This window comes from Rutidosis leptorrhynchoides, chromosome 1 (assembly GCF_046630445.1).
Source record: "Rutidosis leptorrhynchoides isolate AG116_Rl617_1_P2 chromosome 1, CSIRO_AGI_Rlap_v1, whole genome shotgun sequence".
Lineage (NCBI taxonomy): Eukaryota > Viridiplantae > Streptophyta > Magnoliopsida > Asterales > Asteraceae > Rutidosis > Rutidosis leptorrhynchoides.
Window position 1 is genome coordinate 603,712,341 of NC_092333.1, and position 17,062 is coordinate 603,729,402.

Below are 17,062 nucleotides of genomic sequence, written 5' to 3' on the forward strand. Positions count from 1 at the left end.
AAAAGTCATCACAAAAATCAGCAGGAAATCCACGGACCTCAGCATAAAACAGGGTCGCCAAGTGGTCAGATTTATCCTAACCATGAGAAGGATTTATCTCGTACAATGGGGAGGCACCGTGCAAATTAGCTGGATAAGACTAATGAATCAGATCCCCAGAAAGGATAATCTCCTTAAAAGATTAAAAATCAGCTTTTAAGACTGATATTACTCAATCCTAGAGATTGACCTTAAAGATTGAGAATTACAAACTCATGGAATTCAATGATATCTAAACTCGAGCTTAAACGAGAAAATATTTTGATCAAAATTACAAACCGATTTGTTTTCTGAAAACCCTATTTTCAATGCGTTCATTACCATTGAACGTAAAATCCTAGGAATTCACCTGGAATTCATTAGGTCACCTGAACTAAATCGGGTGTCAACCGTAAGAACGGTGGTTGCATAGTGGTCAAAGACAGGACCTTGTGCCAGACCGAAAAATTATAAGGGTGAGCTTTACTATTGCTCCTACCAAGGATAGTAATTGCGTCCGACATGTTATAGACCATAATCAAAAGCATGTCACGGGACATTGCCTTAACAGTTGCTTGTTCAACGCTTTCCTTTACAACCGGACGGTAGTTTGCCGAAAGGTAATATACGGAACAAGTAAACTGGACGTGTTGCTTTCCTAATACAAGGTTAGCAAGTGGGTGACACAAAACCTCAAGTTTTGAGCTAAAATTTTCAAATCTGAAACCCACCAAACCCACAAAAATATTTTGCAAACACCGGTAAAGGGTTATTCCGGAAAACTTATCTAGGGTAAAAACTAGATTTCAAAAGATCAAATGTTTTCATAAAGATCCAATTTCCTTAATGGATCTAAATTTTTATAGTCATGTGGGATTGTAAACCATATCGTTACTACCATTGTTTATACCGCCGTATAGAAATCACTGATGTACAAAGTGTGAAGAATAAAGAAGTGATTCTAGTATTTCAAGACGATATTGCTTGAGGACAAGCAACGCTCAAGTGTGGGAATATTTGATAATGCTAAAAACGAACATATATTTCATAGCATTATTCCTCAAGAAAGACAAGCTTTTAGTTGCAATTGTTCTATTTACAAGTGATATTCGTTTAAATAATAAAAGGTGAAGACAAAAGACAGATTCGACGAATTGAAGACGCAAACGACCAAAAAGCTCAAAAGTACAAAAGACAATCAAAAAGGTTCCAATTATTGATAAGAAACGTCTCGAAATTACAAGAGTACAAGATTCAAAATGCAAAGTACAAAATATAAAATTGTACGCAAGGACGTTCGAAAATCCGGAACCGGGACCAGAGTCAACTCTTAACGCTCGACGCAACGAACTAAAAATTACAAGTTAACTATGTATATAAATATAATATAATATATAATTAATTATATTAATTATATATATATTATATATATATATATTAAAAACCGTCGGCAGAGAAAACTCCAAGGACTGAGCTGTAAATACTATCTCCGCGACTCGCGGAGTTTAAAGGGGATTTTGCCGCGAGTCGCGGAGCCCCAAAATTCAAATCTGGCTATAAAGCAAACCGAATTCTGATCAAATTTCATTTTCTATTTTCTATCTCTCTCTCAATATATACGATATATATATATAATTTATATTTTAATTTTAATTTTAATTATAATTCTCATAATAAGGGTATGTTAGCGAATGTTGTAAGGGTGTAAGTCGAAATTCTGTCCGTGTAACGCTACGCTATTTTTAATCATTGTAAGTTATGTTCAACCTTTTTACATTAATGTCTCGTAGCTAAGTTATTATTATTCTTATTTAAAACGAAGTAATCATGATGTTGGGCTAATTACTAAAATTGGGTAATTGGGCTTTATACCATAATTGGGGTTTGGACAAAAGAACGACACTTGTGGAAATTAGACTATGGGTGTCATAACCCGTCCTTAACCATAAGAACGCGTTAGATAACGTATGATTTCATTGCGAGGTATTGACCTCTATATGAGACATTTTTAAAAGAAAAACTGCATATATTATACATTACAAACCACAACCATTATTTTTGTTACAAGCTTAAGACAATAAAAAGAAGATTAACGTTTAGCGATAATCTTCGACTTACAAACTTTACAAATGATGACAACAACACGGTTTCTAGCATATTTTACAATACAACATCTCGGATATGCAGTTTTATTTTTGACACAAACATGCGTACGCAAGATCCTGGTTAGATCCAACATGATGCAGCGGAAGCTTTAGAAATCACCTGAGAATAGACATGTTTTAAAAAGGTCAACATAAAGTTGGTGAGATATAGGTTTAATGCCGGCAGCAATATATATATAGACCACAAGATTTCGTATATAAACAGTTTAATAAAAGTATTCTAAGTGGTTGAGCACTTGGTAACCATACTTAACATTTTCACGTCGCATATTCCCTTTAATATGAAATCTTACTACACCGTACCAAGTGTAGTCACAAAACGAAGTACTGTGCAACCGTTGAATACTGGTCGTCCAGTCCGGTTGGGGTTGTCAGGCCCGATAGATCTATCAACAGGATTCGCGTTTACAATACCGCTGTAAATATTAGTTACCAAGCTACAGGGAAGTATGCCAGTGGTACAACTCAACGTAGAACATATTTTTCAGTTACTTGTGTCCATATCGTAAAACATAAAATACATGTATTCTCATCCCGAAATATTTAGAGTTTAAAAGTGGGACTATATACTCACTCTTGTCTTGATGATATATATATTTTGACTCGGTCTTCCGGTTGATATCACGAACCTATCCATATATAATATATCAATATGTTTTCATTTTAAAACAAACGTTATATATATATATACTTGTTATACTTTTAATATTTTGAATATTTCCTTAGTCCGTAGTTAGCATTTCGATGTTAGTAATTCAATTTTAATGGTTCATTTTTAGATGTTTAATATACCCGCAATAAACAAAACCCCCAACGAAATAAATAAAACCCCATCGTATATGTATTGGTCGAGATTAATCTTGACCCATGGTACCGGTGTTGTCAAATGACGTGTTGCGTACATAAAGTACCGGTGTTGTCAAATGACGTGTTGCGTACAATCATGGGATCTTATGATTAATCTTCTCGTGTTGTTTACGGGTGATCCTGAACCATATGAAATTGAATTATGAGTACATATATATAAAATATCATGTTATCTTAGAAGTATGTGATTTTATGTAAATTTTTCCAATGAATCCCGAAGTTGAAAATGTCTAGGATAGCCAATTTTGTTTCGGTCATAGTTTCTTCGTTACAAGTCCGTTTTCGTTGATTCAAATTGCCATCTTCTTGGATCGAGTTCTTCTTTAAGACTATGAACTGTAAATACCTTGGTTTGTATTCAAAATCATACGGCATAAGTGAAAGTTTAGTGAAACATATGAAGTTAAACATTTTGTTACAACAAAATCATTTAATGACCATTTTTCCAAAAATACTTATACTTTGAAAAACCAAGTTTTACCTTGTTAAATTAACATATAAATAAGTTATGTTACATGTCTTGAAGTATTTTAAAAGTTAAGTTAGAAGGATCTATTTAGTTTGCAAACAAGTTTGAAAACATTCAAACTATGTTCTTGTTGTTAAACTTTTGTACCACAAAATAAGATAGCTATATATATATGAATCGAATAAGGTTATGAACATAGATTCTACCTCAAGTTCCTTGGATAAGTTTGCTGTAAAAGAGGAGTAAGAAGCTAGAATCAAAAGGGTGATAGAAGTGTATGAAAGATTGGAAGTAAGTTGGTGTTCTTGGAGGGTTTTCTTGAAGTGTTTTTGTATGGTTTTCTTATGGTGTTTTAGTATGGTTTTTGAAGCTAGATCTTCAAGGTTTCTTGCTGAATGTTTATGGAGGTTAAGAGTGAAGAGAGAGTGTGTGTTTATCTTAAGAAATTTGGAGTTAAAATGAAAGAAAATGATGATACATATATAGCTAAAAAAAAACGTGAATGGGGGGCATGGAGACAAAAATTCAAGCTATCATTTTATGTATCTAGTCTTATTTGCATCCAAGTTCAATTACCTAGCCCTCATGGCATGAATAATGGCTGGTTAGGTGGTGATTTTGATGTGTATTTACTATTAGTAAATACGTATAGGAGCTTGGTATGATACGAGTACAAATACTCTAGGTATACGTATAGAAATTTTGTGAAAAATGAAATGAGGATTCAAATATAGTTATCTTTTGTGAATACACTTATATGGTTTTATGTATTTAAGTCTTTAAAAGTGATTAAATACATTACTTATACAATATATGTATAAACATTATATGTCTTAAGTATTTATGTCAAATAACGTTACGTATAGTTATCGTTTTGAAAACTTAAGTTAGTAGTTTCAAAATACACATATAACTTGTTGTTATTAATACAAAATGAGATATTAAAACATTTATTAATCATGTTAAATATGTATATATACATTTATATACACAAACGTATAATTATCATATATTGTATAGTTCGTGATATCATCGGTCAAACTAGACGGTCAAACGTTGTGTAAAACTCTTTTCGGAAATATAAGTCTCGACAATTTGGATTGCTTATCATGTTGGCAAGGTTTAATTTATGTAAATATTAATCTTATAAGTATAGTATGATCAAAAAAGTGCGGGTCGTTACATTACCTCCCCGTTAAATAAATTTCGTCCCGAAATTTTAAAATTGTACCTATTTTGCGTCATCGAGAAACAAGTGTGGATACTTTTGCTTCATCTGATCCTCTCGTTCCCAAGTAAACTCGGGACCTCTTCTAGCATTCCAACGAACCTTAACAATCGGTATATTGCTCTGTTTGAGCTGTTTAACTTCACGGTCCATGATTTCAATTGGTTCTTCGACGAATTGTAGTTTCTCGTCGACATGGATTTCTTCAAGAGGAATGGTGAGGTCTTCCTTTGCAAGACACTTCTTAAGGTTTGAGATGTGAAAGGTATTATGTACTCCGGCGAGTTGTTGCGGTAACTCGAGTCGATAAGCTACCGGTCCAATGCGTTCGATGATCTTGAACGGGCCTACGTACCTTGGGTTTAGTTTACCCCTTTTGCCGAAACGTATCACACCTTTCAAAGGTGACACCTTTAGCATAACCATGTCCCCGACCTGAAACTCTAATGGTTTCCTTCGGACATCGGCGTAGCTCTTTTGGCGACTACGGGCTGTTTTCAATCTCTCCTTGATTTGTACTATCTTCTCGGTCGTTTCGTGTATGATCTCGGGGCCAGTTAAATGTCGATCTCCTACTTCATTCCAACAGATAGGAGATCTACACTTCCTTCCGTACAATGCTTCGAATGGCGCAGCTCCAATGCTCGCATGATAACTATTATTATACGAGAATTCTGCTAACGGTAGATATTTATCCCATCCGTTTCCAAAATCGATCACACATGCCCTGAGCATGTCTTCGAGAGTCTGAATCGTTCTCTCACTCTGTCCATCGGTTTGTGGATGATATGCGGTACTCATATCCAAACGAGTTCCTAGTGCCTCCTGTAGTGATTGCCAAAACTTTGAGGTAAATCTACTATCACGATCGGATATAATGGAAATAGGTATCCCATGCCTTGAAACAACTTCCTTTATATACAATCGTAATAGTTTCTCCATTCTATCCGTTTCCTTTATAGGCAAGAAATGTGCAGACTTGGTGAGACGATCAACAATCACCCAAATGGTGTCGTATCCCCAGGCAGTCTTTGGTAACTTCGTGATGAAATCCATGGTAATACCATCCCATTTCCATTCTGGGATTTCTGGTTGTTGAAGTAACCCTGACGGCTTTTGGTGTTCTGCCTTGACCTTGGAACAAGTTAAACACTCCCCAACATATGTTGCAACGTCTGTCTTTAAGTTAGGCCACCAATAATGTGTCTTAAGATCTTGATACATCTTTCCAACTCCAGGATGTATCGAGTATCTTGTCTTATGTGCCTCGTTCAATATCAACTTCCTTAATCCACCCAACTTCGGTACCCAAATACGATTTGCAAAATACCGAATTCCATCTTCCCGTACAACAAGTTGTTTCTCGTACTTTTTCATTATTTCATTCTTTATGTTTTCTTCATTGAGTGCTTCTCGTTGAACTTCTTTGATTTGTGAGTTGAGATTCATACGAATTTTTATGTTCATTGCTCGAACTCGAATTGGTTCTCGTTCTTTTCTGCTTAAAGCATCAGCCACCACATTCGCCTTCCCGGGATGATAACGAATTTCACAATCATAGTCGTTTATTAACTCGACCCACCTACGTTGCCTCATGTTCAATTGTTTCTGATCAAAAATATGTTGAAGGCTTTTATGATCAGTAAACACAGTGAATTTAACCCCATACAAGTAGTGTCTCCACATCTTCAATGCAAACACGACAGCTCCCAATTCTAGATCATGCGTCGTATAATTTCGCTCGTGAATCTTCAATTGTCGGGATGCAAATGCAATAACTTTCTTCCGTTGCATAAGAACACAACCAAAACCTTGTCGCGAAGCGTCACAATATATTTCAAAATCATCGTTCCCTTCTGGTAACGATAAAATAGGCGCCGTAGTTAACTTCTTCTTCAGTATTTGAAATGCGTTCTCCTGCTCCGAGGTCCATTCGTATTTCTTCCCTTTTTGCGTTAATGCTGTCAACGGCTTAGCTATTCGGGAAAAATCTTGAATAAACCTTCTATAATAACCGGCTAAACCCAAAAATTGGCGTATCTGTGTTGGTGTCTTAGGAGTCTCCCATTTTTCAATAGCTTCAGTTTTTGCTGGATCAACCTGAATTCCTTCGCTATTAACAACGTGACCAAGAAATTGCACTTCTTTCAACCAGAAAGCACACTTAGAAAATTTAGCATAAAGTTGTTCTTTTCTCAACAACTCCAGTATCAACCTTAAATGCTCTTCATGCTCTTGCTCACTCTTGGAATAGATAAGAATATCATCAATGAAAACGATAACAAACTTATCTAAATACGGACTACAAACTCGATTCATGAGGTCCATGAATACAGCTGGCGCATTCGTCAATCCAAACGGCATAACCAAAAATTCGTAATGACCATAACGTGTCCGAAAAGCAGTTTTCGGAATATCCTCTTCTTTGACGCGTAGTTGATGATAGCCCGATCTTAAGTCGATTTTCGAATAAACACATGATCCTTGCAATTGATCAAATAAGTCATCAATTCTCGGTAGTGGATACCGATTCTTGATAGTTAACTTATTTAATTCACGATAGTCTATACACATCCTAAAAGATCCATCTTTCTTCTTAACAAACAAAATTGGAGCTCCCCACGGTGAAGTACTCGGTCGTATGAATCCACGGTCCAGTAATTCTTTTAACTGACTTTGAAGTTCTTTTAACTCGGACGGTGCAAGTCTATATGGAGCACGAGCCACTGGTGCAGCTCCTGGTACTAAATCTATTTGAAATTCTACCGATCTAAATGGAGGTAATCCCGGCAATTCTTCCGGAAAAACTTCAGGAAAATCTCTTGCCACAGGCACGTCGTTGATGCACTTTTCTTTCTTTTCGACTTTATTAACATGTGCTAAAATAGCGTAACATCCCTTTTCTAAACACTTCTTGGCTTTCAAACAGCTAATGAGTTTTAGCTTTGAATTACCCTTCTCTCCATAAATCATCACCGGTATTTTATCCTTACCAGGAATACGAATTGCCTTCTTAGCACAAACAACTTCCGCTCCTATTTTGGACATCCAGTCCATGCCGACTATTACATCAAAACCTCCTAATTCTACGGGTATTAAGTCGATTTTAAACGTTTCTCCGGCTAGATTTATTTCACAACCACGACAAATTTTATCGGCTTTAATTAGTTTACCATTAGCTAACTCAATCAAGTACTTAGCATCTAGAGGTAATGATGAACAATTCAATTTAGTGTAAAAATTTCTACACACATAACTTCTATCGGCGCCAGTATCAAATAAAATAGATGCTGATAAGTTATTAATGGTAAACGTACCCGTAACAAGCTCCGGGTCTTCTCGTGCCTCTCTAGCATTAATAACAAACGCTCTTCCACGTGCAGGTCCGCCATTCTGATTCGGGCACTGGCTCTTATAATGACCTTGTTTTCCACACCCAAAACAAGTAATGTTAGCCAAAGCAGTTCTATTTGCGTTGGTGGCAGGAGTCTTGTTACCATTTGCATTTGTAACGAGAGCCTTACAATCTTCAGCAAGATGTCCCTGTCGATTGCATTTGGTGCACAACACACTACAGTAACCAAAGTGATGTTTGTGACAACGGTTGCATAAAGGACTTTGTCCTTTGTAACCAAAGCCTGAACCGCTACCCGCACCTTTCGGGGTTTCTGGTTTCTTAAAAGATTGTTGTTGGTAACCTCGATCATAATTTCCGTTCCACTTCCTTTTGTTACTTGATACCTTCACCTCAGTAGTGAATGCTTTCTTATCCAGAATGACCTGATCCATTAACTCGTTCGCCATGGTTATAGCTTCATGAATTGTCTTAGGTTTCGACGCCGTAACGTTTGCCTTGACCTTCTTGGGCAAACCACCTTTGTACATTTCAATCTTCCGTGCTTCGGTTGGAACCAATTCAGGACATAGTAAAACCAATTCCATGAATCGCTGATTGTAGTTGGTGATTTCAGTACCAACCACCTTCAAACTTCGTAACTCATCTTCTAACTTAATAACCTCATTCCTTGGACAATACTCGGTGATTATCATCGCTTTGAATTCTTCCCATGGAGTATCATAAGCTACATCTCCTCCTACCGCCTTCACATAATTCTTCCACCATGTGAGTGCACTATCTTGTAAAGTGCACGATGCAAACTTGGTCATGTCTTTTTCATCACAACCACTGATTTTGAACACCGTCTCCATCTTTTCTATCCATCGGGTTAAACCGATCGGTCCTTCCGTTCCACTGAATGATGATGGCTTGCAAGCTTGGAACGTCTTGTAGGAGCATCCTACACGAGGATTTGGATTAACTGCAGCAGCTCTTGCAGCCTCAACCCATAACATTCTGTCGTTCACTCGCTGGTTGATGAGTTCCTCGAGTTCTTGTTCCGTCATTCGATTCAATCGCGCCATTTCCTAATGAAAGAAAATAATTATTCACATGGAATATTATAGATGTAGTGTGTATTTATAGTACATTTATAGCTTGTTAATAATATGAACCAGGTATTATTATAAAAGCCTTTTCTTCTTATTAGCGTTTTATAATTATATCTAGGGTAGTACCTACCCGTTAATGTTCATACTTAATAGCTTAGTACAGAACCAATTACTACCATCTAAATAATACTTAACCATGGAAAATTATTGCATTTCATACTTCGCTATTTTACATATGCTTACATCAAACTTTAAACAAACCACACTAATAATATTATACAAAACATTATGTGATTCCATGGTTTAATACGGCAGCGCATCATTTGGTCTATTTCCCAAAACATTTATGTCCAGGGAATCCCCCAACGCGAATCCTAGCTGTCTCCCTACGTTTTGGCTGAGGTGCCGAAGAACTAGATGCGGGGATAGCACTAATAGGAATAGCGGGGATAGGGGTGGTAGTGTTGAGTGGAATTGGTGCCACTTCATTCTCATTAAACTCGGGATTTGGATTTTCTAATTCATTAGCCTTTCGTTTCTTTCCTAGTTCGAACTCGTCTTTTGTAATTTCCTGTATTTCTTCCTCGGGTTCACTTTCCTCCTCGGGTTCACTTTCCTCCTCGGGTTCACTTTCCGATATTTCTATAGTTGGTTCATCCGGAAATTGTGAGTCTTCCCCAAAAATACCACTTTCGTCATCGGATATGTTAATGACTGAAACACAATCTGAAGGTTCTGATTCGGAGTCGCTGAATGTGATAATAAGTTTCGAGCCCGACATCTATCACACAACAACTAACCCATTAGTACTTACATAATATTTACACATAAATTTTAACCAACAGTGATAAGCAATGGTTTTTTTTTTTTTTAAAATCAGACCCGGTCAAAGTCCAGACTTTACTAATGTATCCTAACGACTTCTCGGTTAGACACACTAATGCAAACCTGGTTCGCTAAGACCAACGCTCTGATACCACATGTCATAACCCGTCCTTAACCATAAGAACGCGTTAGATAACGTATGATTTCATTGCGAGGTATTGACCTCTATATGAGACATTTTTAAAAGAAAAACTGCATATATTATACATTACAAACCACAACCATTATTTTTGTTACAAGCTTAAGACAATAAAAAGAAGATTAACGTTTAGCGATAATCTTCGACTTACAAACTTTACAAATGATGACAACAACACGGTTTCTAGCATATTTTACAATACAACATCTCGGATATGCAGTTTTATTTTTGACACAAACATGCGTACGCAAGATCCTGGTTAGATCCAACATGATGCAGCGGAAGCTTTAGAAATCACCTGAGAATAGACATGTTTTAAAAAGGTCAACATAAAGTTGGTGAGATATAGGTTTAATGCCGGCAGCAATATATATATAGACCACAAGATTTCGTATATAAACAGTTTAATAAAAGTATTCTAAGTGGTTGAGCACTTGGTAACCATACTTAACATTTTCACGTCGCATATTCCCTTTAATATGAAATCTTACTACACCGTACCAAGTGTAGTCACAAAACGAAGTACTGTGCAACCGTTGAATACTGGTCGTCCAGTCCGGTTGGGGTTGTCAGGCCCGATAGATCTATCAACAGGATTCGCGTTTACAATACCGCTGTAAATATTAGTTACCAAGCTACAGGGAAGTATGCCAGTGGTACAACTCAACGTAGAACATATTTTTCAGTTACTTGTGTCCATATCGTAAAACATAAAATACATGTATTCTCATCCCGAAATATTTAGAGTTTAAAAGTGGGACTATATACTCACTCTTGTCTTGATGATATATATATTTTGACTCGGTCTTCCGGTTGATATCACGAACCTATCCATATATAATATATCAATATGTTTTCATTTTAAAACAAACGTTATATATATATATACTTGTTATACTTTTAATATTTTGAATATTTCCTTAGTCCGTAGTTAGCATTTCGATGTTAGTAATTCAATTTTAATGGTTCATTTTTAGATGTTTAATATACCCGCAATAAACAAAACCCCCAACGAAATAAATAAAACCCCATCGTATATGTATTGGTCGAGATTAATCTTGACCCATGGTACCGGTGTTGTCAAATGACGTGTTGCGTACATAAAGTACCGGTGTTGTCAAATGACGTGTTGCGTACAATCATGGGATCTTATGATTAATCTTCTCGTGTTGTTTACGGGTGATCCTGAACCATATGAAATTGAATTATGAGTACATATATATAAAATATCATGTTATCTTAGAAGTATGTGATTTTATGTAAATTTTTCCAATGAATCCCGAAGTTGAAAATGTCTAGGATAGCCAATTTTGTTTCGGTCATAGTTTCTTCGTTACAAGTCCGTTTTCGTTGATTCAAATTGCCATCTTCTTGGATCGAGTTCTTCTTTAAGACTATGAACTGTAAATACCTTGGTTTGTATTCAAAATCATACGGCATAAGTGAAAGTTTAGTGAAACATATGAAGTTAAACATTTTGTTACAACAAAATCATTTAATGACCATTTTTCCAAAAATACTTATACTTTGAAAAACCAAGTTTTACCTTGTTAAATTAACATATAAATAAGTTATGTTACATGTCTTGAAGTATTTTAAAAGTTAAGTTAGAAGGATCTATTTAGTTTGCAAACAAGTTTGAAAACATTCAAACTATGTTCTTGTTGTTAAACTTTTGTACCACAAAATAAGATAGCTATATATATATGAATCGAATAAGGTTATGAACATAGATTCTACCTCAAGTTCCTTGGATAAGTTTGCTGTAAAAGAGGAGTAAGAAGCTAGAATCAAAAGGGTGATAGAAGTGTATGAAAGATTGGAAGTAAGTTGGTGTTCTTGGAGGGTTTTCTTGAAGTGTTTTTGTATGGTTTTCTTATGGTGTTTTAGTATGGTTTTTGAAGCTAGATCTTCAAGGTTTCTTGCTGAATGTTTATGGAGGTTAAGAGTGAAGAGAGAGTGTGTGTTTATCTTAAGAAATTTGGAGTTAAAATGAAAGAAAATGATGATACATATATAGCTAAAAAAAAAACGTGAATGGGGGGCATGGAGACAAAAATTCAAGCTATCATTTTATGTATCTAGTCTTATTTGCATCCAAGTTCAATTACCTAGCCCTCATGGCATGAATAATGGCTGGTTAGGTGGTGATTTTGATGTGTATTTACTATTAGTAAATACGTATAGGAGCTTGGTATGATACGAGTACAAATACTCTAGGTATACGTATAGAAATTTTGTGAAAAATGAAATGAGGATTCAAATATAGTTATCTTTTGTGAATACACTTATATGGTTTTATGTATTTAAGTCTTTAAAAGTGATTAAATACATTACTTATACAATATATGTATAAACATTATATGTCTTAAGTATTTATGTCAAATAACGTTACGTATAGTTATCGTTTTGAAAACTTAAGTTAGTAGTTTCAAAATACACATATAACTTGTTGTTATTAATACAAAATGAGATATTAAAACATTTATTAATCATGTTAAATATGTATATATACATTTATATACACAAACGTATAATTATCATATATTGTATAGTTCGTGATATCATCGGTCAAACTAGACGGTCAAACGTTGTGTAAAACTCTTTTCGGAAATATAAGTCTCGACAATTTGGATTGCTTATCATGTTGGCAAGGTTTAATTTATGTAAATATTAATCTTATAAGTATAGTATGATCGAAAAAGTGCGGGTCGTTACAATGGGCTATTAAAGGGCTTTATATTTGTTTAACTAAATGAAAGTTTGTTAATGTTAATATAAGGATTTACAATTGGGCGTCCCTATAAATTACCATATACACTCGATCGGACACGATGGGCGGGGTATTTATATGTACGAATAATCGTTCATTTAACCGGACACGGGAATGGATTAATAGCCACTAGAATAATTAAAACAGGGGTGAAATTACATTCAAGGGTAATTGGTGTAATTGTTAACAAAGTAGTAAAACCTTGGTTTACACGCAGTTGATAACCTGGTGTATTCATTAAACAAAGTATTAAAACCTTGTTACAATTCGAATCCCCAATTAGTTGGAATATTTATCTTCGGGTATAATAATAATTTGACAAGGATACTTGCAATTATATTTATGACTGATGGACTGTTATGGACAAAAACCAGACGGACATATTAAATAATCCAGGACAAAGGACAATTAACCCATGGGCATAAAACTAAAATCAACACGTCAAACATCATGATTACGGAAGTTTAAATAAGCATAATTCTTTTATTTCATATTTAATTTCCTTTATTTTATATTTAGTTGCACTTCTAATTATCGCACTTTTATTTATTGTTATTTAATCGTACTTTTTAATTATCGCAATTTTATTTTATCGCATTTTTATTATTCGCAATTTCATTATCGTTATTTACTTTACGCTTTAATTTAAGTCTTGTATTTATTTTATATTTTACATTAGGTTTTAACTGCGACTAAAGTTTTAAAATCGACAAACCGGTCATTAAACGGTAAAAACCCCACTTTATAATAATAATATTACTTATATATATATATTTGTATTTTTATAAAAGTAAACTAATATAGCGTTGAGCTTTGTTTAAAGATTTCCCTGTGGAACGAACCGGACTTACTAAAAACTACACTACTGTACGATTAGGTACACTGCCTATAAGTGTTGTAGCAAGGTTTAAGTATATCCATTCTATAAATAAATAAATATCTTGTGTAAAATTGTATCGTATTTAATAGTTTTTCCTAGTAAAATATAAACTATTTTATATACACCTCGCATAACATCAGTATATTTCGTAAATTCCTCCATAATCTACGAAATCTTTTGTTCTATATAGATATTCTATATAATTAGAATACCACCCGATAGCCGGAAATCATTTTCTATCGAAAAATTCTTTATTCAATCGTACGAAATGGAATTCGCCACTAGTTCAAGTCCCCCGGATTCCGATATAGAGTTTCACTCGAGCTCTGACAACAGTGTGACCGGAATGGATCAACCACTTAGCCATCATCTATTCTGGATGAATTGGGGATGTGTTCGTAATCGATTTAATCAATGGAGATCCATTCCACCAACCGAATTCAACTCGTAACGAAGAACCAGAAGCACTTACCGGCGAACCAGTTCAAAACACCATATTTACCCTCATAGCTCGCAACAATTACGTAATATCTACTATTCTAATCTTATTCATCCACTCGTTCCGACCGATAATCATCCTGGAGTAATAACAGAAGCCAACGAGCTTCGCGCCCGAGTTGTAGCTTTGGAAAATATGGTATAAAGCGTACCAGCTTCAGCAACGTCACCAGCATCAAGAGTACCATTACCACCAACAACAACATCCCATCACACGTCTCAACATTACAATCTATACCTCGAACATCAACTTCATACGCACCATAGATACCAAGGAGTACCAACAACAATGAACGATGAAGAATTGATCCATAACTTCATTGAAGAAATATTCTGCGAAGAATATGTAGTTCCTAATAGTTAACGATGAAGTATTGATCCATAAATTCATTGAAGAAATATTCTGCGAAGAATATGTGATTCCTAATACTTTTAGAGATTACTTATTCTATCTCAAACCGAAAATCATATGAGTTTAATATCATATTAACTCATTAAATCCATGATTACATCTGAAGAAAATATATATGTATATATGTTTTTATAAAGATTGTAATTAAAAATTCTTTTGTACAAACTGATAATGATGAAAATATTTTAACGGGTAGGTAATACCCGAGGAATATTTAGTTTCACATTAATAAGTTACACTGTACATTCTTCGAATCTGATTCAACAGTCATTTACTATCCTACTTACATCCACAGATATACGAATCCGTTCACCACAGAATAACCATTTTTATTCGATTTCATATTTGGATTTTGACTTATCAGAATCCAACAAGTGGCATAATGAAGAAAACATTGGACAATTAAAACGAATTAAAGCATTAATTATAACATATGAAACTAAACAATTCTTCAAGTCTGCCACTTGATTTCATCTTAAACCTCATTTGTATCTTGACAATTCCAATCTGAGTTCAAACATTTCATAATTCTTGAAAACACTTCAATCGAGAGGATGAACTAACCGCACTTCATCTACAGAAGAAAAGATTGATGCATATAGTTATGCACCTGAAAACACTCGGAACCTGAGTAAATGTTTAAAACGTATCTGTGCTAACTCTTTGGGAGTTGTTATTACAAAAAAAAAAAAAAAAAAAAAAAAAACTTTGCAATCCCTTTTCTAATTAGCCAATTTTGTCACAGCTCCAGCAAGTCAACTTCGACTTTTCATTCGAAACAATCTTATTATAACCTTGATATATATGTGTCCTCTTTTATTGTTATCGGAGAACCTTTTATATTCCACCACATCACCAGCAGACGTACCAGCAACTTCGTTGCTCTTTGGCTTAAATCTCTCTGACAAATCACTATATTTATCTATTGAAGTCTTATCATGAACTCATTCGCACCTTGTAACGAGAATTGCCATACCAATTATCAGAAATCAGCGTTTAATCATCTAAAAACACAATTCTCTTGAAACCCCTCGGTTTGATAACCAATGATCTAGATCCGTTAAAATTGAAAATGCTGATGAAGCAGCAAAACTATAGATGGTCTTAATGGCCAGAAGTTTGATGATAAAGAATGGAGTGTTGGAAACACTTAATAGAAAATTGGTACTGGAAAGCGAATTATGCAAAACCATAAAGGAGTCTGTGGACAAATCACAAAGACTAAACCTGTACTTAACGAAATCAGATGATTCTGTATCTGATGAACTCTTCAGCAAATATCTCGCTCCTTATTTATTCTAAATCCTTGTGAAAGGATTTTCTTCATCAACCTTCGATCTTAGAAATTCCAAAATATCATCATAAATATCTTCGATATTTCTGAGAATATTTTCATAAATATTCTTGTCCGGAATTATTTATCTCTTTGTGCTATCTATATTACATCATAAAGAAACTGTTTTAGTTTCTAAATTCTATAACCTTCAAGTTTAAACTATGAATGATTTCTGGAGTAGTGTTGGAAATCGAAGCATGAGTTAGTATAATATAATGACGCTTGGCCAATGTGATTATATTACGATGGTTCACAGATCATACCATCATCATGTGCCATGTTACATAACTCTTTCATTCTACTTAACCTCTAAACATATCAGGAAAATATATTCTTGATAGTTCCATCCTCAGGGATTCTGGTAATTCGACAAATCAAATCGTGCTGTTAACTTTCCTTTCTGCAAAGTATATTACGATCATTCGAAAATTCATACCTACAAATTCTGGACTATTATTCGCTTAACTTGAAGTAGGATGAGAATGGTGACAATAAGGAAACAAAGAAGATGGATTTATAGTGAAATATCAGATATAACAATCGAGGCAGATTACCGCATTTAATTAAAGAGGATCCTAAATTTCCTTAATTACCGAAGAATCAAATCTTATATAGATTTCGAAGATTTTCATTCCTTGAATTCCGGAAATCCACCTTAACTACGTCAAGAGTTAAATCTCTATCTCAATATTTTGTGACAGCTTCACTCGAACGTTTCACATAATTGAATCATTTTATCTATATTAGTCAATGATGTGGGTAGAGGTGTATACAAAATAGTTTATATTTTACTAGGAAATACTATTAAATACGATACAATTTTTTACAAGTTATTTATTTATTTATAGAGTGGATATACCTAAACCTTGCTACAACACTTATAGGCAGTGTACCTAATCGTACAGTAGTGTAGTTTTTAGTAAGTCCGGTTCGTTCCACATGG